The sequence below is a fragment of the Hakea prostrata genome, chromosome 4 (assembly GCF_041222555.1).
Source record: "Hakea prostrata isolate BN-2017 chromosome 4, UWA_Hpros_2, whole genome shotgun sequence".
In the NCBI taxonomy this organism is placed as follows: domain Eukaryota; kingdom Viridiplantae; phylum Streptophyta; class Magnoliopsida; order Proteales; family Proteaceae; genus Hakea; species Hakea prostrata.
In genome coordinates, this window is record NC_142603.1 from 21,429,133 (window position 1) to 21,443,203 (window position 14,071).

The 14,071-nt window shown below is 38.4% G+C and overlaps 1 pseudogene; it reads right to left on the reverse strand.

Moving 5' to 3' along the window:
* Positions 1 to 1,927: 1,927 nt before the first annotated feature.
* On the reverse strand, positions 1,928 to 14,019 carry LOC149018474 (WAT1-related protein At4g30420-like; annotated as a pseudogene).
* Positions 14,020 to 14,071: the final 52 nt, after the last annotated feature.

The window sequence follows — 14,071 nt, forward strand, 5'->3', positions numbered from 1 at the left end:
TCACCAAAGCAGTTACATTTTGTTCCAGATCCAACAGTTAGGCCATTACTAGTGGTAGCTGCTTGATTTGTGTTGATTAGAGTCTTAAGGAGTGTGGGATCCTTAAAATTACAAAAAGATACTTCAGGAATTCAAGTTTGTATGTTAGTCAAAATCGAAGCAATATCTAAGGGCCAAGTCTTATGCGGTCTTGGTAGGAACTGTAGTAGTTCATCTTTGTTGCACTGGACTTCGGTAGGCTTTTGGTTGTTTGCATCCATGTGCACTATTCTTTTACTAAGAGCCATCAAGACTGCTTGCAGTTTGCTCCCCTTGTCCATACTTCATTCCTTAAGGTACTGAAGTTCACCATCTCCTACTATTCCCACACTCCATCCTACACATCTCAGAAATTCGTTATATAACCCTGCACACAATAGAACAGGTGAGTGAGAATTTTATATTTTTTGGTGAATTGTGTAGCAGCAACAGTTTTCAATTTGGTGCTGAGAGAGATTGGTAGTAAAAGACATTTATCTGTGGTCAACACTGTTGGGTGTGATATTGAGCTCACAGAGCCATCTATTCATATTATGCAAAATCTTATGAGGACTGGGTTTATGTTTGTTCTATGTTACAGAGTTTCGCTCATTCCAAATGAAAAAGCAACTTATCACAAAGACAGAGAAAAACCGCTAAGTCAAATTTTTGTCTAGATGTGGGTCGATTAGGTACGGCTTGCAAAATTACAAGAGGGAGTTGTATGAGATATAATCACTTTTCAGTACTAATGATCCTGCAGCCCATATCCTCTAGTCCAGCCACATGATAAGAAAACATGCCAGATAGTCTCTTTCTTATCTCCGCACAATTCACAAAGATCCTGCGTCTCCGTCCATTGAGATAATGCAGGTCTAACTGATAACCCTGCATTCAAGAGACCAAAAGAAAGATTTAAATTTATGGTGCAGTGGTAATATCTCCATTCTCCTCATGTGTTACTTTCAACTACTAGAGAAAAAATTTTAGTCTTCCCCAAGTCCGAGATAATAACATCTAATTTGATTTTTCGGCATCCTCTTATTGAATTGAGCTTTTATTGTCAGAAGATCAAGTAATTCGACCAAATGAACGACCATTTGAATGGAAGCTATGAAGATCAAACTTAATTAAGATGATCGTTAACTTCATCTGGCACTGGAACAGATCATAGGATTGGGGGTTTGTGAGTAACTTGCTGTGTGAAAAATAAGTGAAGTGAAGTGTACTATCAATGCCAATTTCAATCATTTTCCTTAAACAAATAAAGGAACAACTATAGAACTAAAGCTTGAGAAGTAATTTGATTAGCTTCTGAGGTATCAACATCTTCCCATAATCATAATACATGAAATTGGTGTTTATGGCACAAAAAAAAATTTTTCTTCACAATACGTTTCGTAACTATTTTTCTTTTAGGTAAAAGATCAGATGTATTGGAAGATGAAACAGAATGTACAATAGGGATTCATCTACAAAATAAATTCTCCAAAAGATTGACAAAAAAAAAAAAAATGGTTCAGCAGTGAATTACATTTACTTGGTCAAGGAATCTGAACTGAGGTTGGCCCCATTGCATCCTTCTCTATCTCTTGAAGAATCCTTACTGGCAAAGATTGAATTGGAGTAGACAGTTGGTCCTTTGCTGCTGATTTCGCTAGAAAGTCAGCCACCACATTCAAATGATCGTTCATTTGGTCCTTGCTCATTCAAGCAAAGTTCTTTATCCGCCACTTGAACCTTACCAAAAGACACCACCATCTTGGTGATTCGGAGATCAAAATTCTTCTAATCTGAGTCACACTGGCCATGTCATACACCAACCATCTTTTTCCTACCACTTCCTTTCTCTCCCGGAACTTTGAGAACTCAAACTTTCATCTCTTATTCTTTCTCCAAAACATATATTTCATCTTCCATTAACAATTTGAGATTTTTCAGTTAGTAATTCATCTTGTAGATCCATTTTACAACTCTCCGAAGATTCATTCACCATCTTCCTATCTCTCTATGTTTACTACATCTTTGGCTTTACCCCAAAGCACTGCAAACAACCCAACCACAACAGCTATTGCACCCAGCAAGCTGAAATGTAACAAAAAAAATGAGTAACAATCATGCGCCATTACATACTAGAAAACCAAAACATAGCAATAAAATAATTAGAGAAGAAAAATGTAACCAAATCAATATTGTTGGTAAAACTCCATATATCTCAATTCGATTAATTGAAGGGGGAATATATCCTTACCTAGATTCGTTTTTCCAATAATATAGAATATCTGCAGCGGAAGTAATTTGGATCCATGTCCTTGTTCCTCCACAATCTCGTCATCGCTTTGATTTTGCAATCTCTAGGAAAGGAAATAAATCCACAACCCAAATGCCATGTGAAAGGATGGTATGGAGATCTAAAGCAAGGAGAAAAAAGCTACACAAGAATAACTCCTTGTGTTTTCTGGGAGAGAGAGAGAGAGAGAGAGAATGAGGGAGCCGTCTTTCTCTGGAAAACTGACGTAATGCAAATACACTCACTTATGCGGTGGTTACCAAAATATATAACTCTATATTTTGTAACGCCCTAAAAGTGATTTTTCCAGTTTTGCCCTTGGGCATATAAATTAATAATTAATAAACCCTAACATCTCCCACTTGCACAAGGGCAAGTATTAATATCTCAATGTGTCCCGAACACTCACATGTATATCCCAGATATACACATTCGATCTCTTTATCACAGCGTGTCCGAAACACACATGTATATCCCAGATATACATATTTTGATCTCTCTACCATGTATCCTAGATACATAGACCACTTGTGTACCAGACAACATCCACAAGTCATACTGACAAATGGGTTGTGCGACCGGTGATATACCTGCATGCGTGAGCCCCAAACTAGAAACCTTTCCAGAAGGCCAGAATGACACATCACTCAAAGAAACACATCAAATAAGCATTAGTATACTACAGTGTCTTAGGTTTATTCAAACTCACCAGACTAAAGGTATCTCGATCCCTTTGAGAGATCACCTTCTTGTCCATAAAATGTTCGCTATTATAACACATACAGTTGGCGCCAGCAAGAACTTTTAGGACGTAGTTGAATCAAACATTTCCTTTCGCCCCAGACCATCACTACACTTAGGATTGACTCCTTTCCCGATAATGCCCATTTAGGTCGAATCAATCATGACCATAGGTAACACCCCAAAGTAACCACATCAACCTTTCGTTTCATGATATCATCGAAAGTCATTAAGAACACTAATGGACCTTAAGGTCTAGGACTCACGCAATAAAAGGAGCAAGGATCCATCCTCTCATTTCCAATGATCGCTAAGCACACATAGTATGATATGCTTGCTATGGTGGAGCATTCTATGCACAATAGAACGTATGTCCCTCTCAACACCATACAGGTCTTAGTCTAGTTGCAACCTCTTGCACCTAACCCGAGTCTCTTTATTTTCGTCACCCTAGCGCCACATAAAGTACTCGCATCTGGCTCTTATAGGCAACATGAATAGTGGGAACATTCATGTTGATTCTTTTCACAATAGAGAAACTCATCTTGATTCCAAATCAAGGCGACATCATGATTATGAATTGACCTAGACAAAGTCATTCACAATCCGTCTCATCTCTCCTCGCCTCCTAGGTGCTAGAGGCGAATACTTGTGTGAGTGAGCCATTCTCTTGCCTATTGACATATCTAGTTTTATACTAGAAGAACACAAACACACAGAAAGTGAATAAAATAAATGCTTGAATGAACTCATATTTTTCAATAATAAAAAGTTTCCAGTACATAAGTAAGTCACAATCTACGCAAGCCCATTTACATGAGAAATAAAAACATCATTGGCTATAGGTTTGGTAAGAGGGTCAGCTACCATCTGACTAGTAGATATATGCTTAAATACAACTTTCTTCCTTGATATAATGTCTCTAACAAAATGATATCTCAACTGTATATGTTCGGTCTTCCCATGATACTTGGGGTCCTTAACATAGCTAAGAAGCTGCCATACTATCACAATAGACAAGGGCAGCCTCTTTGGATGTCATCACAAATCAAGTATGTCGTAGGAATCTCCTCAACAAAATAGCCTCTTGAACCGCAACTGAACATGCCACATACTCTGCTTCCATGATCGAGAGGGATATACAAGTCTGCTTCTTGCTACGCCACGAAATGGCCCCACCATTCAACAAGAAAGCATATTTAGAGGTTGATTTGCGCTCATCAATGTCTCAAGCCCAGTTAGCATCGCTATAGCCAACTAATCGCAAATCCGATCCTTGGTAACACAACATGTAGTTACTTATTCCTTTGAGATATCTCAATATCCTTTTGATTACTTTCCAGTGCTCTATGCCTGGGTTTGATTGGTACCGACTAACCAAACCCACCGCATAACAAATATCTAACTTAGTACACATCATAGCGTACATAAGGCTACCCACTACACTAGAATATGAAACTCTTTCCATCTTGGTTTTCTCCTCTGGAGTCTTAGGACCCATATTAAGGCTCAAATGCAAACCCTTCTCCATTGGAATATCAATTGGTTTGCAGTTTTGCATCTAGTATCTAGTCAAGACATTGTCAATATAGGTCTCTTAAGATAAACCCAGTAATCTCTTTTGCCTATTTCTGACAATCTTGACACCAAGCACATAGCTTGCTTCACCCATGTCCTTCATATCAATTATGGAGGACAACCATTTCTTAATGGTTTCCAATAGCTCCTTGCTATTGCTAGCCATGAGTATGTCATCTATATACAGTGTCAAAATGACATAATCACCATCAGATCTCTTAGTGTAAACACAGTGGTCTTCCTCAAGCATGGAAAACCCATTTTCCATTATAACTTGGTGGAAGCGCACATTCCACTGTCTAAATGCTTGCTTTAAGTCATATATGGACTTCTTAAGCTTGCACACTTTGTGCTCAAGTCCATTAGCTTCAAAGCCTTGAGGTTGATCCATATAAATCTCTTCCGCAAGTTCTCCATTGAAAAAAGCAGTTTTTACATCCATCTGATAAAGCTCCAAGTCCAACTAAGCAACAATGGCTAGTATGAGGCGCATGGGGGCAAACCTAACCATAGGGGAAAATTTTTATTCATAATCAACACTATCACACCCCGCCCGCCGGCCTCGGTTACCCGCCCGACAACCCGTGGGTGCGATCCGTCACAGGATCCACGGTTTTAGTCTATCAATAATAATAAATACAAATACATGTAATCAAGAGCAACAATAGAGCAATAATTAATAAAAAGGTTATAGGAGTCCAAATACTCCAATAAATATCCAAGAAATAGCCAAAGGAAAGAATCAAGAATCAAATGTAATATCGAGTTCAGCGGAAGCAAAATAAATAAACTAAATAATCTTCTCTTTGGTTTTCTTTTCTAAATCTAAAAACTAGTTTTCTAAATTAGCAAGTAAAGATGTCCTCCAATCTTTCTCCACACGATCATCAAAATCCTGGGAATCTGCCTCCGTCGGCCATCAATGGGTGCTAAAAGTGCACACAAGCATCTTCAGGAGGCTCCATGCTCTGCAAGTCCATGTACCATTGTCTGTCTCACATCAGCTTCATACGAGAAGGCTCTTTCATATGAATCATCTCCAACTTCCGACATTATGCAACCATCTGTACAACTCATACAATGTATACAATGAAAGGAATGAGTTCTGACGAACTCAGTAAGGAACAGACAATTCTCATATATATGTCAATACAATCCACGAATGCACATATGAAATGATACGGATGGTATGCAGAAATATGAATGCTATTAAGATCTAACTATGCAAGTCTCTAACAGCTGACATGCTTTAAGATATACACCAGCCCTCCTCTGAGTAGGTCTAGTCACTCTGATCCGGCAAGGACTAGTTACCTCTGTAGGGATCCTGGGCAAAGGGGTAAGTCCACACCTGGCTCTCAAACCATGGATGGGGGTTAAGTCAACACTCTCTCACCACAACCATTGGCAATGAGTACTGGCGCATGTCAGGGATTCTAATCCAATGCAAGTCGTAATGATAACATACTATATGAAGTCCAGATACTTCCCCTATGGCACCAACCAACTCGATTCAGTATCCTTCGCAACCTAGGAGTGAGAACCCTCACGGACTGGCTACCGCTGTTGGACTCCACTCCTTAACCCTATGGTCATCCACATATTGTTGGGGCGAATGCTCTCATGACTCCTCACGACACCCGGTCCGTTCCTTGGACGTCCATGAGCCCAACCCTAACATATGCAACCCTACCATTGCATGACCAACAATGGACCACTGAGTCTCCGCACGGACTGGTTACTGCTGTAGGATGAAACATAGTCACGTCACCATTGTCACGGGTCACCCGGCTTCAATTCCCTTGCCGAAAGGGTAGTAGCATGTGGGGTACCTAGGCGTGCAATTCTAGACTCTCCTAGGTATGTCATCAAGTAATCATGATAGTGCTAGAGGCATCAGTGAGCATGTGTCCCATACTACAGCCCTCTGATATCTCCAGCCAAGATATCCCAATGGAATACTCATTCCATCACAACTACACTACATCACTCTTTATCATACTATGAACAGTTGTGCAATATCATAAAAGATGAAGTACATCAAGGAACACCACAAACAACAAGTATACAATAAGATTCACATGCTTTATACAATTACAGCAAGTTACATGATCAAAGAATAGTAAATAGAACAGCTGAATCATTATGTATATGTAATTGCATATAAATAAGAATGCATGTCCTTACCTGTAATTTAGTAGAATTCCTCTAACTTGCAATCCAAAAACTATTATAAGACTTTTATTTGAAACAGAGAACACCTAGGCATAGGGTTACAAGAATGTATAAGAGTCAAGAGTCAAAACAAATCAAAAATCAAACCTACACAATCCACGGGAACCCGCCGGTTGCTTGTGGCGGTCGCTTAAGTTGAGCGACCTCCACAAGCCCCTGTTTCAGACAGTTTCCAACTCTAAAAATTGGACTTTTGATCATCCGATTTCAATCCGTTTTGGGATGACCTTAGTCCGAATTTCAATCTTAACTAGAACAAAGGGGTAACAAGAAACCCTAAAATTAACAAAGATTTATTACCCAAAACATTCCCCTTGATGAGATCCATCCATAAAACAAATGCGGGGATTCGTTTCTGGACAGGATCTCATCAAGAACATTGAAAAGGGAGATACAACTAATCAATTTGGTAACCACTAACAAAATGGGGATGGGTTCATATCAATTAGAGGTTAAAAAGAAGAGAATTGCAGATGGAGATTCATTACCTTAATCAAAATCACCAAGAATAGAAGGAAAAAGGTTCCAGATCATTAACAACACTTTGCCCACCTTCTAGCATGTTTCCATTGCCGCCTAATCGCCCAAAATAGCAATCCCGAACATAAAAATGCGTTAATAGGGCGAGGGTTGCTATTTATAACGAATAGGGGGCAAAATAGGGCATTTTCCCGCAAGCAGAACCGAGCGGTCGCTTGGTTTAATCAACCGCCACTAGCAACCGCCCCCAAGTATATTGCTATACAAGGGTGCTTTGCTCAGGGGGTTGAAACCCAAACACAACCTAGCTCTAAACAACACATGGGGGATGTCTTACCTTCATTCCGGACATCTCCAAACACCACTTGCCTTCTACCAAAGATCCAACTTCCCAGGAAGGCAGGTTCTTCAACAAGAGAATTTAGATCCATGGGTTCTGGATATGGATCATGGACTTCTATTCAGACACTCCACAATTTAATCTAACTAGACCTTCGGGTTCTCGGACTTGTAATATGGATTCCGGGTTAGAAAAATTGGGGTTGTTACAAACACCATCTCATTGGGTGTAGCCCTTAGCCACTAAACGAGCCTTAAATCTCTCAATAGATCCATCCGCCTTTCTCTTGATCTTGAGAACCCATTTGTTTCCAATTGCCTTTCGGCCCGATGATAAGTCAACCAAGTCCCAGACATGATTAACTTTCATCGACTCCAACTCTTCCTATATCGCTTTCAACCATTCCTTTGAGCTTGTCCCAACAAGAATTTCCTGTACGCTCTTCGATTCATGCTCATCGACCGAAGCCATCTCACAGTCTATCTCTTCAGGAGTTACCATGTAGGCTTCATCCTCCATGTCGAAACGTCGACGGGGAACTGGCTCGCGCCCACTACGGCGCAAGTGCATGTCAAATTGCTCAACCCTCTAAGGGAGCTATCACATCTGCACTCACACTCCCACTAGGATCTTTTGGATGAACCCCAAGTTCATTATCTAGAGTCTGAATCCTTGGAGTGATAAGATCATTATCTTGTATCTTAAAGAATTTCGATGATTCTTTGTTAACTCCTGAAAGAGATGGAAAATCATTCTTAAAGAATGTTGCATCCCTAGACTCAAGTTCCGTTCTCCTCTCACTCTCATCTAGTCCAATGAAGACATGACCCTTTGAGAGTTCAAAATATCTTACAAATATATACTTTTTTGCTTTGGATCCAAGCTTTCCATATTGGTGAGAAGTAAAGTGAACATATGCTGCACATCCCCATGCGCGCAAGTAACTCAAATTTGGCTCCTTCCAGTTCACTACTCATATGGTGTGGAAGGAGTTGATTTGGTTGGAACTCGATTGAGGATATAGGCCGCAGTTAGCAAAGCATCTCCCCAATAAGATATGGGTAGGTTTGCCTGCGCCATCATGGATCTCATCATGTCGAGCAAGTTTCTATTCATTCTCTCAGCAACCCCATTTTGCTGTGGAGTCCCTGGAATAGTAAGTTGCCTAGATATCTCATTTTCATCACACAACCCTTTAAACAAATCGGAGAGATATTCTGTACCTCTATACGTTCTAAGAGTTTTAATCCTTTTATTTAACTGATTCTCAACTAAGGCTCTTTTTGGTATCAATTCTCATTATCTATTATGCCTATTTAAAATAAATAAGTACAAGAATTCATTATTGGTCAAGAATGAAAAATGGTTTGGTGAATTTTATCGAAAATAAATTATGAAATGAAAAATAAGTTTGGTGTCAAGATAAAAAATTGTTAAAAAATGATAGTAAACAAGTGAGAAAAGAAGGAAAAAGTATGGTTGTTATAAAAAAATGTGTATTGACTATTGTACCCTCATCTTACTTACAAAACTTTAAGTAAACTTACACAAATGAAGATAATGAAATTCTCATCATAATCCAGAATGGACAAAAAGTTCATTATGGATTTTGGAGGTTTTTTTATTATTTTAAATAAAAATAAAATTAAGAATAGATGCCAAACAATTTAAAATAATGAAATTTTTTCATAATTGACAATGATAATTGATACCAAAAAGAGCCTAAGCTCATGAATTTCTTAAAACATTCTAGAGCTTCTAACTAATGAGAAATTAGATAAATATGACCATACCGTGTATAGTCATCAATGAATGTGATGAAATAAGCCTGTCTTTTTCTAGTATGCACATTCATGGGTCCACATACATCTAAATGAATAAGTTCTAGAGGAAGAGAGGCTCTCAAAGCCTTTTTGAATGGTTTTCTAGTTGCTTTTCCTGCTAGACATGACTCACAGGTTGGCAAATCGGATAGTGAACCTTGGCCTAAGAGACCTTCTCTTGCCAACCTGTTCATCCTATCTAAGCCAATATGTCCTAGTCTAGCATTCCACATATTAGAATCAATACACATAGTATTTTGGCAAACAAAAACATTACTAGAATTAGATAAATTATCAATTGTATCCAATACAATAAAACCATTATGAAGAAAACCTTAACCATAAACTGTATCACCTAGATACAAAACCAAAGAATTGTTCTCAATACAACTCTATAACCATGTCTCACAAGAAAAATAACAGAAACAAGATTCCCTGAATGTTTGGAGCATACAACACATCATGGAGTAATAGCGTCCGACCACCTCGCAAAACTAATTTGCATGTGCTTATGCCATGAACCTCCACACTTGAACTATTCCCCATCATTATTCTTTTGGTTCCTCTTGGAACATGACGGTATTCCATGAAGCTCGAGTTTCCCTTGTTATGTGTTCTGTCGCACCTGATTAACAATCCACAAAAGAGTTAGTTCAGTAAGCATAGTAGAACTTGTTACATAATAAGATGAGGTATAACACATAGTACATACCTCTTGCTCAGTGCAATCATGAGCAAAATGACCAGGCTTTCGGCAGTTGAAGCAAATCAAAGGTGATTTCTTCTTGCTAGCACTAGTCCCCCTTGAACGCTTGGGGCCACTCTTGTTTCTGTTCCCACCTTGGTTACTTTGCCTGGATCGCTGAGATTGAGCTTTCTCCTTCTTGCACTTGAAGCTTGCACCCTTATTAGTGCTTGCTTCAGCAACAAGTACTTCAGTGTGAGGAGCATCAACCAACATCTGATCCTCCAGCTCAAGGTGCTTGGTAGCCTGATCAAAAGTCTTGACCTCATCAGCATGAATCAAGAAAATCTTCATATGCTCCCAAGTCTTAGGCAATGACCTGATGATTGTAGAGACGTGCTCCTCATCAGTCTTTTGGCTCCCACATGCGCTCAACTCACTATTCATGTTGGACATGATGGCTATATACTGCCTCATAGTGTGACCCTAGTGCATCTTATAACCATCAAAAGTGAGTCCGAGTTGGCGACCTCTTATGGTGGAAGTCCCTACATACTGGAACTTCACTGCCTCCCACAAAGACTTTGTAGTCCTATGCTTTTCAAACCGAAGCATCAAGTCATCCCTCATGGAACTTAAGATAATAATCCTAGCTACCCAGTCTTTCCTCTTCTAGGCATTGTAAAGTTCAAGGTCCATATGATGTTGTGCAATGGTACCTTCCTCAAGTGGGGACATAGTTTGGTTTATGGTTTCTAGCATGTCCTGCTCTTCCAAGAGATACTGTACCTTTCGGTGTCAAAGGTCATAATTCCTCTCATTCAGTTTATCTCCTTTGGTGAGATCAACAACTATGCTCTTTGTAGTAGCCGTTATACTAGAGACAATATATTCAAGGATGAGTTTAATTATTCTGGCATAAAAAACACACAAGCAACAACAAATTACACTAGCATAATCAACCTATGGGATAAACATTTAAACCAAAAGTGATACTAACATTTAATCAAATTCTCATGCAAACCCACATAGACTTATATACTAGTTTCATTATGTGCTAGAAACATGATTAAAAACCCATAATCAAAACCGTTTTAATAAAATAAAACATCCAATCATGTTTATGATATAAGGTGGTTCATACAGAACGCTTCTACCTCATTAGCTCCCACTAGGCCCCATTAGGCCATCAATGCCCAAACATTACACAGACTGTCCGGGCACATGTGTCTAATAAGTTAGAAACACGTTCTAATTGGACAGACCAAGAATCTCAAAAAATCCATCTCCCAGACGGACTTCCGTCTCCCAGACAGACAACCATCTGACCAAACGGAATTTCCGTTTGGTCCACTATGATCAGACGGACGTTCGTTTGGTGATGGACGTCCGTCTAATCCTCAGTGACCAAACGGGCATCTTTTCCCTTGAACGAATTTTAGTTCCAAGAATCGGGAAGAAAAAAAAAAGGAAAAAAAAAAAAAAACAAATTTTCTCCAAAAAATTCCCAAAAACACACATGAAAAACATCCAGCAATCATTAAACAAAAAAATGCATTCTCATGAATTATCAATTCATGCAACTTTTACATAAGGGAAATCACAAGATCCTCCCACTTGGATTCGAACCAAAATTTAGGGTTTCTCAATTCTCCCATGGGTTTCTTATTAAACCTTGGATTATCCATGGGTTTCTATAAACCTTTGATCCTCCCATTGGGTCCATTCAAGAAAGCACAAACAATAGGGAGGAACCGAGAATCGTGGGAACCATGGCTCTGATGTCAATGTTGGTAAAACTCCATATATTTCTATTCGATTAATTGAAGGGGAAAGATATCCTTACTTGGATTCGCTTTCCCAATAATATAGAATATCTGCAGCGAAAATAATTTGGATCCACGTTCTCGTTCCTCCAGAATCTCGTCACCGGTTTGATTCTGCAATCTGTAGGAAAATGAATAAATTCCACAACCCAAATACCGTGTGGAAGGATGGTATGGAGATCTAAAACAAGGAGAAGAAAGCTATGCAAGAATAACTCATTCCTGCATTTTCTTGGAGAGAGTGAGGGGAGCCGTCTTTCTCTGGAAAACTGACATAATGCAAATACACTCACTTATGCGGTGGTTACCAAAATATATAATCCTATATTTTGTAACCGCCCTAGAAGTGATTTTCAGTTTTGCCCTTGGGCATATAATTATATTAATAATTAATAAACCCTAACAAATACCTTATCTCCCAGTATAGATCTTCTCATGAAGAAGCAGAAAAGAAAAAACAGCCACAATGACAGTACACAAAGGAGTGAATGTTGCAGAGAAGATTAGACCTTTCTTCGGAATGCACCAAGATAGAACAAAATAGGACATTGCACATCCTACAATTCCCTGCATATTTATGACATAACTGTGAGCACAATATAAGAAAATAGGAAAAAGCAAGAAACCTCTCACAGAGTCTCTCTACACTTCCTCACTAATAAATCTTTCCATTTCAATTATTATGTTTTGGTACCTACTGTGTAAAGAACACAGTAGAATTCAATGCTGGAATTGAGTTTCCAGGAATTTGGGTCGTCTTCTAAAAGAAATGTCAAAGTTGCTGATTGTAAAGTTCCCAGATAACATATCCAAGCAGATAAAGGGACTGAATCAGGACAGTGCTTTGATATGGGAAACCTGTTATCCAAGACAGAAGAAACAATATTAGCTATCTTGAATTCTCAAATGGTTGAAGATCTGGATTAACTTTAAAGGATGAATACCTGAAAAATCATCCAAATTGACCAGCGAAAATTGCTACCCAGTATAAGAAGGCTGCCTATCAACCAGTTATTGTGTTACCCTGAGAAACCAGTAATTCTTTTGAAAATTCTGTATAATAGTTTTGGACCTTTCAGTAAAGAAGTTAAAATTGCTCCCCTGACACAGGAAAGTCTCGATTACCTTAGCCATGCTTCTTGTACTTCTTACATCTAGTTTCTTCCATCTAATGAATTTGGAGGAAAAGAGAACAATGTTTACATGATTTGCTTTGGTTCCTGATATGCAGCTGTAAACTTACAATTTGCTAATAGATTCTTTGATCTTTAATAACCTATAAAATTGTAAATTTTGCTAATACCTTTGTTTCAGACATCAATAACAAATTTGCTGCTACCTAGATAAGTTCATAGTGTGTGCTTCTTTCTGATGATATTATTTTTGTCATAAGCAAAGGCAGTGACAAATGCTAAGATCACAGTTGTAGCCCCGAGGGAATTTCACTGAGTAGAAAAACTGCCCTCTTGGACTCGATCTGCTTGTATGGGAAGCCTTTGGTACCAGGTTCGCCCTTTTAAACATAGGCCGTGACTAATGCTAAGTTGGACTCACAGAGATTAGCCTAAAAATGAGAAGATTTTAATAAATAGTGGAGCAAAGAAACACAATATATATAACACTATTATATAAAAGCTTTTTCTGTCCTTTTTCTTTGAAATACCTTTAGTTTTCTACTACCTATTATTTCTTTACCTATTTTTTATTGTATATTTTTGACATTTTTCGGTTACTAATTAGTTACCACTAGAAAAACAAAAAGAAAATAATATTCTTCTAAACTCTATCGGTTTCTTAAATTCTGTTATTAATGGTATAATATATTTCATGATTTTTATTTTTATTTTTTGGTGAAAAGGTGCTTTATATCAAACTGGGAAAGAAAAGAAAAAAAATTACAAACGTTTGTAGCGTTTCCCACCAGCATCTTGGTTAACAAATTGAACCAGATCCGGGGGAAGATCGCTAGGGCACAAGTTGAATTTCCCCAAGGGAGTTCGCATTAGCTTGCTAAAAAAACAAAAGAAAATGGATTCTTCTAAATGACACGTGATT